General features: G+C 39.3%; 1 protein-coding gene across 2 annotated transcripts in view; it reads right to left on the reverse strand.

The window, feature by feature from the left end:
• SCHIP1 (schwannomin interacting protein 1) overlaps positions 1–16483 on the reverse strand; it is a 535265-nt gene that overhangs the window by 396344 nt on the left and 122438 nt on the right. The gene's annotated exons all lie outside the window — the stretch shown is intronic.

The following is a 16483-nucleotide window of genomic DNA, read 5'->3' on the forward strand; positions in this document are numbered from 1 at the left end:
AAGAGGCAATAACAGCAACAGCCTACAAAGAACATTCACCTCAAATTCTCTGTGAAACTGAGCAAGCCATAAACAAAATGCAAATTATATTGAGTATCTCATTTAACCCAAATAGCAACCTTGCTGTTGGGAATAGTTATATCCACTTAAATTATCTCTGAGGCTTGGAGGCGATATGTGATTTGCCAAAATCCAAGACTCTTGACTAGAACACAGACTCATTGACTCCAAACATTCCATTCACATGGGTGTAAAGTGTGTATAGTTCCTGGAACATAGTAATTACACACACAAGGGCAAGCTGGTTGTGATCAAGCCTTACCATTCATGGTCCAAGGTGATAGATGAATTGATTCTAGAAAGGCAAAACTGAATGAGCCCTCAGGGACCATCTCCTCATTTTAAAGGTGGAGGACAGGGTGAGGTTGGGGTACAGACTATCACACAATGCCTACTCACACTTTCTTATGTTTAAAGTCATGACAAACAAGGAAAGTAGGGGTGGCCAGAGAGTGGCACACAGTGTTGATTGACTATTCCAAAGCCATTCCCAATCACCTTCTACTCTGCTGACTTCTCATTATAGGATGAACAAACCAGAAACTCAATTTTCCAGCCTCCCTTGAAGGTAGGGATGATGTGTGACCCCACCTTGGGCAATCTTATGTCAGGGAAGATCTGCTGAAAAGATTTGGAAAAAGGTATTCCCTTCTGTTAAAAGCAGAGGGGCACATGGAAACCACTCACACTTCCTGCCTTTGGTGATGATGGTGTGCGGATATGCCTGGAGCTTTTGTAGCCATTTTGCTACCTCTAGGGGAAACTCAGTGGAATCACTAACCTACCACCCTGACATCAGAGAACTAATGAACCATCTTCAGAACCATCTAACACCAGACATTTTGTAACTTGAACAATATTTGTCCCTAAGGTCTGAGTCACTGTTAGTTGGGTTTTCTGATACCTGTTGTCTAATGCGTCCTAACTGGTCAGCAAACATTATGCATTACCTTCCTTCCTACTCTCGCAATGTTGGGGTGGGATCCAGTCTCTGGAAAGAATCCTACTACGTTGTGAACTCCATTAGAGCAAGGATGGTGTCTGTCTAGGTCTTTGCTGTGCTTCTGGAGCTAGTGAAGTGCCTGGCACACAGTAGGTGTTAATAAACATTTGCTGATTAATTATAATTAATTAATTAAATTACTCTATCCACAAACATTCACTGTGAACCCCCATTATATGCCAGAATTGAGATAGATGCTGGTGATAAAAAGATACAGAAGATAAGCACTCTACCCTTGATATGCTTGCAGTTCCAGTAGAGGAGAGAGATGCAGACACACTCTCAGGGTGCAGTGTGAGAAGTACTGTAACAGAAAAGAAGTACTATAACAAACTGTTGCTGGAGCTTGGGAAGGAGGTGAAGATGAAAGTATAATATTTCCCAACAGACTCTGCTATATTTATCAATCTTGGTATTCAGTTCAAATAACAAATATTTATTCAGCACCTATTCTGTGCACAGCACTATTCTTGGTAATGATTAATAGTCATCATAAAAATAGGTAACCTTTATAGTGCTTATAATGTACTAATCACTGTTTTTGTGACTGACATATTTTTTTTTACTGCTTCTTCTTTATAACAGGCAGATACTATTATTTTACCAACTTTACAGATGGGGAAACTGAGACAGAGGAAGAAGAAATTAATTTGCTCCAAATCACACAGCTAGTAAGTGGCAGGAATTCTGGCTCCAAAGGCCATATTTTAATCAGTATATGGAAGACATGCTTACCATTCTCTTGGCATTTCCCATAATTTAAGAAGAATGGAAATATATGTTGTCATCATTGCACTGGTTCCTGCATTTGATCTGGATATATACTTTGCTGGATTTTAATTCTAGCCAAGACCCTAGCACCAGCACTGTTTTTTAAGCAGTTACTCCTTTCTTGTAGACCATACAGATAACCTAAAACATGACTACATTGATTTCCACCTTCACTTTAAATGTGGTCAACAAAAGACCAAGCCCAGGGTTGGGTTGAGAAAGTCTTTTCTGTCTGGAAAATGAGTTAAAGATACTTTCCACTAAAGACATTTTTTTTTTCTTACAAAATGCAAGAAATGTGAAGTCTAATTACTTAGCTGTGCCAGATATGCTTTTTCAGCTTCTGCTAGACTTAGCTTAACACAAACTGTGCTTACCCTTGCATACACAATGAGCCTCATTAATTCCTTCTTCCTTCCAAGCTCACTGAAGGAAAATAGTAAAAAAAAAAAAAAAAAAAATTGGGGGCAAATTCTTCTCTTTTTAGTGTGTCTGTGTTAGAAGCTTCACCTCAAATCTGGCTCTTCCCACTCTTACAAAGGCTGCCCTGTTCTGCCCAGCCAAACAAGGGAGGTCAGAACTTACAGGAACTCTGTGACTGACATCATTGTTTCCTCTGTGAAATACTAAATTAAAGAGCATTCACTGAGGAAATATCCAAAGAAATGCTGTAACACATGGAGCCATGGATGCGTCCACTCTCTCCCTCTCCTACTCCATTATCGATGCAAGCACTTCCCTGTACTGTCTTAGGCCACAGCAGATTGAGGGGTAATATGCTCAGAATTTCAAACCTTCCCAGGCATGTATATGCAGAATAACATGGCATTTCACATCTAATGAATCTCAGACCATCTAAGTATATCAAACAAAAATTTGAGGTTCCCCTAATTTCTTCCCTGTATCCACCTCAAGACCCATCTGCCAACGATATTTAAAAAGATGTCTACAAATTCTTTGATAATCTTCACTTCAAAATGCAGAGCCTACTTCTTTTCCCCTTGAGTGTGGGCTCTATGTAGGGATGTACTTCAGATTAATAGAATGTGGTAGAAGTGAAGATGTGTGACTTCCAAGTCTAGGTGATTAAAGGATTTGTGACTTCCTCCTCTCTCTCTCTCTCTCTCTCTCTCTCTCTCTCTCTCTCTCTCTCTCTCTCTCTCTCTCTCTCAACACCAACTCTCTGGAAGTCAGCTACCATGTTGTAAGGGCACTCAAGCAGCCCTATGAAGAGGTCCACACAGAGTTTCTGTTACCACATTTTGGCACTATCAGAAGAACTAGAACAAGTGCTTTGAGGAAAAGGCAAGAGAATTTTATTAATTTGCCAGCAAATGAGGAAGTTGGCAGACTCGGATCTCAAAGTACCAGCATCCTGCTTCTCAGCAGAAGTACAGAGCTCTTAAAGGTTCTAATTCATCTCATCTTCAGCTAAGACAATCTCATGACTTCTACCGGGCAATTCCCTGGAGCCATCTCCTGTGGTGCAAAGAACAAAGGATGGTCTCCTGCTCCTGGTGACCTGCCCGAGGCAGGGATGTTGGTTTTAGTTCTCAAAATGGGTGCCCAAACGTAATGAAATATTGTGAAATGATAAAGAAAAGTCATTGCTTTTTCCTGCCCTTTACCAATATTAACCCATCCACCTACTTTTGAGTCCAATCTTTTCTGCCTCCTCCTGGCTTTTGCTCTCCTACTGTCGCTTGCATTTCAATACCTTCTCTATCCTTTCCCTCCCCTACCCCTACTTCTTGTTTACAACATATAAAGATCTCTTTTGTCCTCAAACTACAAAAATAACCAACAACAAATGAAACTGTTTTTCAGGGTGGCTGCTTCTTAATTTTTCTGCCTTTCTCCCTCTGCTTCGTATTCCTCCTCCACTCAGCTGCCTCTACTCCCTCACAGCTACTCACTTTTGAGTAGTACCCTGCCATGCATGTACATGCATGTGCACACACACATAAACACACACACACGCAGAAACCGCTGTCTCTGTCCACGCATCATCAAGGAGACTGTGGTTGGCCTCTCAGATTGACCTTCGGGGCCACTCTGACCTGCTAGTGCCGTGCTCATATGTCAGCCAAAGCTTCTCCCACTTCAATATGGTCTTCTCGTATCTCCTTTAGTGGCTCTTCCTCCTTTTGCTGTTTTTGTCTTGTTGTTTTCCTCACTGGATTAATTGCTCTACTCCTCGAATTCTCTTTACAAGCATAAGACCCCCTTTCCATAGGAAATGCTCACCATGTACCTCAAATCGGTGTCAGATGTCCTAAGGTCAATTTCCTTCCTTGGACCTTTTGGCTTCAACACCTGCTTACTCTTCCAGCTTTGAGTTCTCTGTTCATTTCTGGGATCTCAAGATATCCATTGCTTGCTTGGAGCACTGCTTTGTATTCTGGGAAGTATGTTACTATCAAGGAGTGTTTCTATAAATTCTGGGGGACGGGGTATGGGCCCTCCTGAGCACCTCAGTCTGCTCTATTGCAGAAGACTGCTCACTTGGTGTCTGTCTCATACTTTAGACATCTGCCTACTTGATTTACCTTTGTCACCATCTATCATGTCCCTGAAGGCAGTGGCTCCATTTTATTCTTCTTTAGTAGTTTCTCAAATGGGGATTTCCCCCTAGCAGTGCCTACATGGATTGAAAATATCAAATATTAAGCATCTTAATTTCTCTTTCAATAAAATTATCAAGCCTAATAACCACTTATTTCCTCTTTTTTTTTTTTTTTCTATTCAATACCCTAAGGAATCTCCAGTGCCCTCAATATTCACAAAAAAGGCCTGGGAAACCAGAGCAAGCTGAGAGCATAGAACCAGAGCAGAACATAGCCTCAGGAAGAATTCTTTTTCCTTAGATATAATCACTAGTTCAGATTACTTTTCTGGTTACTGATTTCATTAATGTAGGTTGTATCTAAAATTAAAGTAGATTACTCCGTTTTTATAAATTATAAATAGAATGATGGAAAATTTCCACAGACCTAGGCTTTTTTTCTTATTACAAAATTATAAGCCAAACTGGATTAATGGTTAATATCTGAATATAGACAACTAGAACTTGCATGAAATATTTTTATCTTAAAAATTCAGAAGAAATTCACAAGTTGCCCATTTCTACTCAAAAACACATGAAGAAACAGCATCCCTTTGTTTCCCTATATTTATAAATTTAAGTGTCATCTTACCCATACTTTCTTTCTTAAACAATTTTTCAGATTTTTTCTTTAGATTGTGATGAGGGCGAACTCAGAGTAACCAACTTGATAGCCTTTGCTCAGTCCCATGTTTGAAAGCGTTTAAAGATATTTCCCTCCTCTGGTTCTTCCACAGCTTCCCGAGGAGCTATTGCATCATTGATATTCATGAGCAACCACTGTGACAGTTTAGTAAACAAATCCAACAATGTATCCATCTCTCCTGTCATATGTGACAAAAATTCTTCAGAGGCTTTATTTATGCAATTTAGACCTCCAGGCTTAAAGTATGTGGTAATTTTTATTTCACAAAGGCCCCAGGCAGCAAAGTATTTATTTTACACCCCTGGACCTCATCAACTATATGGCATAACCTGTTCTTGTGTTTATCTTTTTGCAAATGAATGACTAATGTGGAGATGCCACCTGCTTCATGGTGGGAAGGAGGGGTGGGAAAGCAGGAGATAAGTGAAGGATTAATTAGTTAATATCTATGAAGTACTTTGCAGATGGAGAGTGATATGCAAGTGTGAATTTTCATTATGGTTCCCTGCTCTCCTTGGTGTTGCTAGAGTGGCAGATACAAACAGGATAAATTCTTGGAAAGAGAAGCAGTGGTTTAACTTACCACTTAAATGCTTTGATTTTGGAAAGTAAAGTTGTCTGTGGGTTTTTGTGGTGATGAGAATATTCATCTCCACCTCACCTTACTGTGAGAGAGAGAAAGAATTTGCATTTTTCATGGCACCAGGAGTAGAGGACCCTATAAAAACTTTATAGTCTTCTTCTGAAATTATCAAGAGTTTGTGGCTATCATTGGATTCTACTGCCATGACATATTCTTTGCCCCCTTCAGCACATGTTTGTTTTCCCTTGGGAGAACAATCAATTCACTTATAAAAGGATGTTAGAACTTAAAATTCTACTCCTAGGTATATAACTAACAGAATTGTCTGCACATTTCCACTATAATTCCATACACTAGAAAGGTCATGGCAGCATACTCACAATATCCCCTCTTTGGAAACTGTCCAAATGCCCATCAAGTGTTGAGAAGATAAAATTTGGGTATATTCACACAATAGAATACTGTACTACAATGAGAATGAGTGACCTATAACTAAATCCTTTGCAGAATATAACTCACAAACACAATAACAATGGAAAGAATCCAAGGGCAAAAGAGTATATAATGTAAGATTCCTTTTATATAAAGAGCCATAGCGAGTAAGATCTACAACATTTGGGGGATGGACATGCTTGAAGCTCTTACTCGAGGGGGGAGGGGGGCATGGGCAATATAAGTAACCTTAACACTTGTACCCCCATAATATGCTAAAATAAAAAAATAAATAGAAAAAAAAAAGCAGGGAGAACTAATCCTTACTGTTACTGGTGTGGGTAGCAGTTACCCCTGGAGGGTGGGCAGGGATTAGAAGGGATGACAAGGGGACTTATGAACTGCTGACATTGTTCTTTTCTTGATCTGAGTGTTGTTATGCAAGTGTGTTCAAATTGTGGAATTTCATTTAGCTGCATGCTTATGTTCTGTGTGCTTTTTAAACAACAAATATTCATAAAATAGTTAATAAAAACAGAATAGTCTTAATTCACTCATTAGTATTAGGTTAGTTGGGTTTCAAGGTATCAGGTGTCCCTTATTTATGGCTGCTTAGTTTAGCAAAGCATTTCCTAGATATATCTGGCAAAATTATATAAATTGGGATTTTTTTTTGTAAAATGCAAGGAGCTTTCCAAAAACTTAGGTCAGAGGATAAGTAGGTAACACACTCCTATTCTTATTATTCCCTAGCTAGCAATCTGTTGATGAAATAAAAGAAGGCACCCTCAGCTTGGCATATTACTATACTCATATGCTAGATTAATAGCCACCCTAGATACAAGATGTACAGAGTGCTTTCTATTATGGAGGAAATGCTGAAAATGACCCTTAAAGTTTAAATTCAGCAATTGAATAACAAAATATTATGCAATTCTCATCTCAATCTATACCATTCACTGCCAGATAATACCATTGGAAAATCTCATCTTTATTTAAATCCTCATTTAATTTACTTTCTTTCTAAGACCTCTCTTTGAAGTGGCATGGTGCTAAAAAATGGTAACATGATTTAATAGTGCCCTCGAAGGGCTCAGGAGAAACATACAGTGGGCTTAGTATGGATTTAATTAATGGGATTGGGTGGCGGGGGATTAGGAACTCCTTGTAAAAGCTAAATCCAGTAAATGAACTGATGTATACAATTTGCTTATTTTACCAGAATATATAATCCCAAATGCCAATGGTTGAAAGCAGTAGGCAGAGTCATGTTTTATAAATCAGAGACACAAGAATATGACACATTGTGACACATTGCTACGCACATATTGCATCTCAACCAATATTTAAAAAATATTAATTTTATTTGTTCTCCTTTTTTGCAGAAATGTCCTAGACTCCTACAATAAAGAAAAAAATGAAGCCACCGAATCAGATATGGAACTGATCCCAGGAGTATGTGATAATCCCCTCCAAAACATCCCGGGCTTCCTGTTGCTGAAATCACTCATCCAATTAACAGTTCTTCAAATAGTTGAAGTTTACAAACTTCAGGCACTGTTCTAGATTCCCACTATACAGTAGTAAGCATAGCAGACTAAAATTCCTGCTCCTGTGAAGCATCTATTCCAGTCAGGTAAAACATAAAATGAACAATAAACTTAACAAATATGTATGTTTGCTAGAAGGTGAAAAATTCTATGCAACAAAACCAAAAACATAGCAGGTAAAGGGGTCTGGAGAGTGCAGGGTCATGGTGGGAAGGAGGGAAAGTTGCAATTTTTAGTAGAATTGGTCAGGGACTCTGGTCTCACTAAAAAGATCAGTCTCATCCTTGATAGACATTGGGATACCTTAGTGAGGCGAAACTCCCATTTAGGTCATGGGGTCCCTTTCTCAGCATCAGGCAGGCTTGTCTTAAGAAATGGCCTGGATTTACTGCATAAAAAAAAATCGCTTATATCTTAAAAGTTGTGCACCATATGGCCAGGATAATACTGGCTTGTGTGATTCTCAAAGCAGGTGTTATCAATTGCCCACCAAGGTCAGAGAAGTGGCTCAATAAAGCTTCTTGGTAACCAAATGAATCAACTTGTTTCCTGGGGTTATCAGATTGAACCAATTACATTTAAAGGACATCTGCCAAAAATAATGCTCTCCATTTTTGAGTGGTTGATAATTATACCATTGTTTCCAGTAATAGTCAGATAGCAGGACAAATTGTCTTTTGAGACCTCTTCTAGTTCTGAACAATCAGATCAAATCACCCATGAAGAAGAAATTTCCCTCGTATTCTCAATGGCCAAAATGGCAATCATCTGCAAGCATTCACATCATTAGCTTATGAATTAAAAATGAGGAGGGACACCCAATGTGGCTTTAAGGTCTCAGTCTAGCCTGTACCTAATTCTCTTGCCTTATTACCACCCTATCCCCTTTACCTGGTGAACTTAATTCATCCATCTAAAGAGGTTATATCTATCTTTTCATACACTTTGGGTATTCTTTCCACTGCTCCTTTGTTCCAACCATCCCCCATCCCAGAAAGACTGCCTGGCCCTCTCCCCTTAATTCCTATTCTCATTTTAAACCCTTGTGATGTTTTCCTCTTTCACAAAAGAGGAAATCCTCTGAATCCTCACCCTCCCAGCCACTTCTCTTTTCTGTGCCTCCTGAAGCATTTACACAGTGTCTGCACTATTTCTTGGCACCAGCCATAGACTGCCTCGTACAGTTAATTATGTTTTATGTCTGTGCCCTATTTCCCTGGTGATACTGTAAGACCCTCAAGGGCTTTGAATTTCTGGGTCTTAGCCCAGATTCCTTCACCTGTTAGGTTTTTAACTTATGGTTATGAATATGGCAGTAATGGAAATAACCAGTTTGTAGATTAAGCAGAAATTTTAGTCCTTCCTTGAATGTTCCTTATATGGTCTGTGAACTGAGATGAGACATCAAAGGTTCCAGTTGTCCAGTCATGCCCTATGTTCCCACATACACAAGCAATGACAATCATGCTTGCTGTGGCCTAGCTGACAGCGATTACAAGATATCATCGATTTTAAGCCACAGACCATTTTCAGAGATGTGAGAATGTGAGGAAAGAATGTGCTCTCTAAATTAGATAAAGTACCATGAAAAAACCAGTTAGGTAAAATGACAACCATTCATTTATGGTCATGATAGACACACAAATAAAAGTACTAAGTACCACTATTGAGAACCTACTATGTGCCAGGCCTAGTGCCAGGCACTTCACCAGCCCTGTAAGGTAGGTTTCACATCCCCATTCCTGGTAGAGGAAACAAAGTGCAGAGAGATTAACTGACCACACTCAAGGTCACTCAATGAGGAAGAAGCTCCCTGAGCACTTAAATTCAGGTTTGTGGTGCTTTTTCCATTTTGATAGGCTTCCTTATCCCTGGGATGTGAGTCACCCCAGTGGCTGTCTCGTGTTTTTGTTTGTTCATAAGCAATAACAGATATGAGAAGTGCACTAGATCTCATAAATGATAAATATCTGTATTGCTATCTTCTTGTACAAGTGAGGAGCCTAAGGCCCATGCATTTATATGGCATGCCTAAATCCACACAGCATGTAAAGAGCAAAACCCTGATTCAAACTCAATTCTAGTGAACTCAAAGCCCTCACTGTTCCCACTGCCTAACACTGAAGAGATGAGGATCTTATGAAGAGAGAGGTAGTTTGGTGGCCACTGAGTTCTGCCATTAACCCCTCCTGAGGTTTCAAGCTATCATCAAGTTTTGGAACTGAAGCTATGGGCCCCGAGCCCTTAATGGGAATTTCCCAGGCCAGACTTTCAAAGCAAATGAAGTCTAATCTTGAGTATACAACTCTTTGTATTTAAAAATGAAAGAAGAAAGAAAGAAAAGGCTCTGTATGTCAAAACATAAATAATGATGGCAATAGTCAATATTGTTGTGTAATTTGAAGTCATCAAACATTATCAACTAAAGTTAATAAAATTTAGAAGTTAATAAATATCCACTTCCTTTATCATTCGTTCAAAAAGATGCTTTATTCTAGAAGAGGTTAAAAGACTTACTCATTCTTAAAGTAAAATCATGACCTGGCACAGTTTAGAAGTAAGTTTTTATATGACAACAGTTAGCAAAATTTGAAATACACATGTCCTTTGATCTAGCAATTCTACTTCTAGGAATTTATCCTTTGGATCAATGTGCCAAGTATACAAAGACATTTATCTTTGTATGTTCTTGGCAGTTTTGGCTAGCAAAAACTAGGACACAATCTAAATGCCTGTCAATAGGGGATGAATTAAATAAATCAGAGTACTTACATACAACGCAATATTTTGCAGTTAGCTAACAACAAAAGTTAGGTCTTTTTGTGCCATTGTAGAAAGAGCTCCAAGACATACGTATGAGTTACCTACTGTCACAATAACATTGCTTAACAAATAAGCATCAATCTCAGGGGCCATACAACAATGGGTTCATTCCCTAAGCATCTGGGGTCAAATGGTGGGCTGCAGTGGCTATAAGTCTATACTGACCTTGCTTGGGCCCATTCACCTATCTGAGGGTTACCAGGCTGTTGACTGATGCAGGCTGGGCTAGGCTGAGGTATCTGGAGCAACTGACTCAGCCCTGCTCTGTGTGTCTCATACACCTGGCAGGCTAGCCCAGAAAAATTCTTAACATTGTGGCAGAAATTTGAAAGAGCAGACCCAATGAACAAAACTATTTCAAACTTCTGCTCTTTCAAGTTTGCTAACACTCCATTAGCCAAAGCAAGTGATGTGGCTGAGCCCAGTGTCAAGTGATGGGGCAGGTCAACTACCCATGGCAGGAAAGCACAGCAAAGTTGCAGCAAGGAGCAAAGAATTGGGACCATCATTGTAATTTGCCACGCTATGGAAATTGAGGGATTATATTCTTTGATTGATCTCCTTACTATCCAACTATCTATCTATTTACCTATGCATAAGCATAGGTAGATATATGTGTATATACACCTAGAAAATTTCTAGAAGGATGCCAAGAAAACTTACACTAGTGGTTATCTTTCCAGAATATGGGTTTGTAGAGGTAGGTGGGGTAGGATTTCAAATCTATTTTCCCATCTCTAGGACTGTATAGTTTACATGCTTATCATGAAAAAATACTAATTTAAAAAAATTTTAAATATCTTTTTTATTGGAGTATCAAAGATTATGAGATTCTGAGTGATTATGTGACTCTATAATTGGGAAACTTGAAATCCCAAATTCCTTCTGTCAATTCAGTTTCCCAAGCTCTGAATAGATCCTCCAGATCCTTCTCCTAATGACTTAGACCCCAGCTTGGGAGGAACTGCTCTGTTGGAGGAAGAGCTCATTAGTGAGCAGGATAAATCACCCCAGACTTGTCTTAAACAAATCCTGCCAAATGAAGTGCACAAAGGAGGTTGAAATATGACACATGTAATAGCCAGAGCTGGGGAAGCTCTCTTGGCCTGAAATTGAACACCCAATCTATGTTCATTTGCAGCCACATTACAGATTGAAGTTGGCCAAAATCATCATAGAGTTTATATTTCTTAAATGGGCCTATGTCTGACTGCAGTTTTCTGTCAGGGATCTGCACTGGCCTTCACAAAGCTAAAGGCGGCTTTCTTTTGAGGGAGCAATAGCACTTGCCACACACACACACAGCTCATCCTGTCTGAGGCAGTCTCAGGTGTGTTATTGGTATTCTGTTATTGCTACATAAATTAATGCCATGCCTAGGAGACCCAGGTAGCCACACCATATGCATGTGTCAGACGTTGAGAAGTTGCACAATTCATGGCTTCCTATTTTCATTGGATTCTTCTACACTAAAAATAGTAAATCAAGATTTTAAATGTGGAAATCAATCCAAATTTAAAATTTATTTAGGTATGTTGATGAATTATTGAATGTTTGGGGGCCCAGAAAGTGAAAAAAATCCAATTGCATGAACAAGTAATATTTATGGATTTCCTTCTAGTAGGATAAAACAACTTAAGAAAGTATAGGCAACAAAATGGAAATTTTCTTATTCATTCATTCAACAACTATTTAAAAGCGTGTTACATGCCAGACACTATTCTAGGCTCTGGGATGTCACAGTAGGAATAAAAAGATATCTACTTCATAGAGCTTACATTTTACTGGGTGAAAACAGACAATAAACAAGAATTCAAATAAATAGATAAAATAATTTCGGACAGTAATAATGCTGTGAATAAAATCAGTCAGAGAAATAGGATGGATGGTGGTGGTTGGAGGTGGAGCCCTGACCCGAGATGGGTGGTCAGGGAGGCCTCTCTAGAGCAATTACACTTGCTCTGAGACACGAATAATGCGAAAGTATCAGCCACGTGAAGATTTTGGGAAAGAGGATGCAGCTGATGTAAAGGTCCTAGGATCAGAGAGTTAGGGAGATATTAAGAATAGTGAATAAAGGAGCAGTGTGTGAAACAAAGCCAGAGAGCTAGGAGGGCGCTAGCATATTTGAGGAACTATACATACTGGGTACCATGCTGTGTGTTTGCATATATCCTTGCATCTGGGTGGCATACCTGCAGGAGGACTGTGCAAAACAGAACTGACTCTGAAACCACAACCCACAGAAGGCTGGTGGGAACTGGTGGCCTGAACTCAGCTGGGCTGGTTATCCACTAAAGCAAAAATATCAATACCCTCCATAGGGTTTCATCAAGATCCACAGCCTCAAAACATGCTGCTTAAAATATCCAGGGCATAATCCATAATTACCCCCCAAAATCAGGAAAATCATAATTCACATGAGAAAAGACAATCAACAGATGCCAATGACAATATAACACAGATGTTAGAACTATCTGACAAAGACTTTGAAGAAATTCCTTTTAATCAGGAACACTTGTATATGTTGTTTTTAATACAATAATACTGTGATGATGCACGTGGAGAATCAACAGTTAAAATTCTGAACAAATAATTAAATTTGGTGTCTTTAAACTTGATTAAACATGTTAGGGTATCCCCCAAAGGGGAGCACCTGGAAAGAGCATAGCTCTGGACTCAAATAGTTTCTCAACTCTGCCACTTCCTAGCACTTAATCATGTACAATTACTTTGCCTCTCTCACCTCTAGCTTTCTCATCTTAAAATAGAAAATAATAGTGCTGAACAGGTCAACTTGTTGTGAGGCTTAGTGGTCATACATGGAAGTCACTGCATAGTGATGACATGTACAATGAGAGCATCGGTGTTCATTTGCTCTCGTCTTTCCCTACATTAGCTTGCCAAATGGTACCAGTGCTGACCTTGAAATGAAACTTTTTTTTATTCTGAAAAGGCAGTCATCTTTGGAGTATATTTCTCCATTTCTGATCCAAGAATAATAATAAGGAAAATAAAACTTCTTCTTCAACTGTAGTGCTGTGGCTACTGTGTGGTCTCTCTGGAGCAGGCGTCCTCAAACTATGGCCTGCGGGCCCCATGTGGACATTTATCTGGCCAGCAAGGTGTTTTTGCTGCCACTGCCTGTCCTGCTTAGCAGCCAACTCCTCCGGGGCCCACAGTGTGCATGTGTGGAATGTGCACCGCACTCCCCAACGGCCTCCAACGGCCTGAGGGACAGTGAACTGGCCCCCAGTTTAAAAAGTTTGAGGACCCCTGCTCTGGAGTGTTAATTCATGTAAGACCCATAAAGAGCTCATTAAGTCTTTTCTGGTAGATTCCAGAGGAGGCCACTGGAAGGGTTTGTTGCATATTGGTTGCATAACCACACCTCTTAAGTAGCTCTTCATTTGATTCATGTTTTTTTTTTTTTTAAGTGTTATTTTTTTTTTATTTCGGCATATTATGGGGGTACAGATTTTAAGGTTTCAATAAATGCCCTTTCCTCCCCTACAAGTCTGAGTTTCCAGCATGACCATCCCCCAGATGGTACACATCTCACTCATTATATATGTATATACCCACTCCTTCCCCCCTCCCACGTGTTCAATACCCTATTACTGTAGTACCTATGTGTCCACTTAGGTGCTACTCGGTTAATACCAGTTTGCTGGTGAGTATATGTGGTGCTTGTTTTTCCATTCTTGGGATACTTCACTTAGTAGTATGGGTTCCAGCTCTAACCAGGAAAATATAAGATGTGATTCATGTTTTTAACTTTTTTTTTTCTTAATTTCAGGAAAATATGAGAGTACAAACATTTTGGTTACATTTTATATATTTGCCTCTAACTTTTGATTTGTATTCTGTGTATGGAATAATGTTGAATGTACTTACTGCTTTGCAATGAATTTGGATTTTTAATGTTAAGAATGGGAAAGTTGAATGAAGGAAGGCATTGTCCTTTACAACAACCTGAAGAAAGTGACAATGGGGTCATTGGATTTTAGAATTGGAAGGGACCTGGGGAGGGATCCAGGTCAGTGCCCTCATTTTGCACTTGAGGGAACTGAGGGCTAGATAGGGGATATAATTTTCATGACTTTGAAAATCATTGTTTATATAAAGCACCATTTTTCCATAAGAGCATTTAGACATACTCAAGAATGAGGTCAGAGAATTTTCTCTGTTCACCACTCCATCCCCAGCTCCTAAAAGGCTTCCTGGAACACTTAATGGATTCTCAAGAAATATTTGTTGAATGAATATAGTAGGAATCTTCAACTCCCAGAGATTAAATGCTGCATGCCTTATGAAGGTTTAAAAGAATATCCAAGTACAAATGTTTGTAAAATTCTCTTTTTAGTTAATAAAAGTAATGAATTCTCATAAAAATATCAATATCTGCATATTGGAATTCCATTCCATATGGAATGGAATCTGCATAATTTCCATGGAAGATTTCTTTGCTCAGCTTGGCAGCCTCATTTTACTCTGTCCTTCCCAACCCAACCTCTGTGCCTCTATCACCTCATCCTCTCAGCCCAGCCTGGACCCAGGCTACAGATCCATAGTTGCAGCTATGCTTGTGACCTGTTCAGTAGAACTGCTTTCCTGCTGGGTCAGGGGCATTGGGAACTGGCTTTGTAAGTAGGTACCAGCCTTTCATCATTGATACGAAGGTTCTTGCCTCTGTGAAATTTCATAGTGCAACCTTGCTTCACATAGCCCCAAAGCACCACTTTGGACCCATACAATTGATAGGTCCCTTTCAAGCCAGGAAAATAGATTTCTTCAAGTGCACTAGAGGTCTGTTAATACATCACTATATATCACAGTGGTTGCCCTGCAGGTGTTTGTGGTACACCACCTAACTTGTACACCCAACTAAAGTCACAAACTGGTATTTGAATTCTAGCTACATATATATCACATCAGGATATAGATTGGATATTAAATAGGCTTACCATACAATCCTGTTTGTCTGGAATAGTTGTGGTGAGTGCGCCCCCAAAATTATTAATAATGCTCCCTTTTACTATCCAAAGGATCTCAGTTTGGATAATAAGACTTATATTAAGAGATGCAGTCTAATCTCTGATAGAACTTAGCTGATATACTACATTAAACTTGGAATGTAGTTATGGCATTGGTTAGTGAGTAAGAGCATGGGCTTTTGGTTCAAAATCTGGTTTCACCATTTATTAATATTATTAGCTAAGTGATGTTAAAAGAAGTTGCTTATCCTTTATAAGACTCAGTTCCTCAGCTATCATACTGGGAATAGATAACAGTAACTACCTTGTTGGTTTGTCTTGAGATTTAAAGAAAATAATACATGCAAATCAGTTAGCACAATACCTAGTACATAATAAGCACTTGATAATTATTACCCTCAATAATAACAACACATTGATAGTTTATATTAAGTGATTAGTGGCCTTATTTCTTGCACTGGTTTTGCTCTTCTCTTTCATTTCCACTCTAAGTTTTCCTCAATGACTTGTCTCCATTTTCCCTATAATACAGTGCATTACAATCTTGGTCTTCATGCCTCCTGAATGGTGTCTGGGTCAAGAAATTAGGCTTTAAAAAGTGACTTTTGGGTTGAATAAACACAGACCTCAACTCTGACTGCTGTTACAAAATTACATGAGTATTTATTTATTTATTTATTTATTAGACAGAGTCTCACTCTGTTGCCTGGGCTAGAGTGCTGTGGCATCAGCCTAGCTCACAGCAACCTCGAACTCCTAGGCTCAAACAATCCTACTGCCTCAGCCTCCCAAGTAGCTGGGACTACAGGCATGTGCCACCATGCTCAGCTATTTTTTTCTCTATATGTTTTTAGTTGTCCAGCTAATTTATTTCTATTTTTTAGTAGAGACAGAGTCTCACTCTTGCTGGTCTCAAACGCCTGAGCTCAAGCAATGCATCTGCCTCGGCCTCCCAGAGTGCTAGGATTATGGGCGTGAGCCACCACGCAGGGTTACATGAGTACTTCTTAATG

Source organism: Microcebus murinus, chromosome 1 (genome assembly GCF_040939455.1).
Source record: "Microcebus murinus isolate Inina chromosome 1, M.murinus_Inina_mat1.0, whole genome shotgun sequence".
Classification (NCBI taxonomy): domain Eukaryota; kingdom Metazoa; phylum Chordata; class Mammalia; order Primates; family Cheirogaleidae; genus Microcebus; species Microcebus murinus.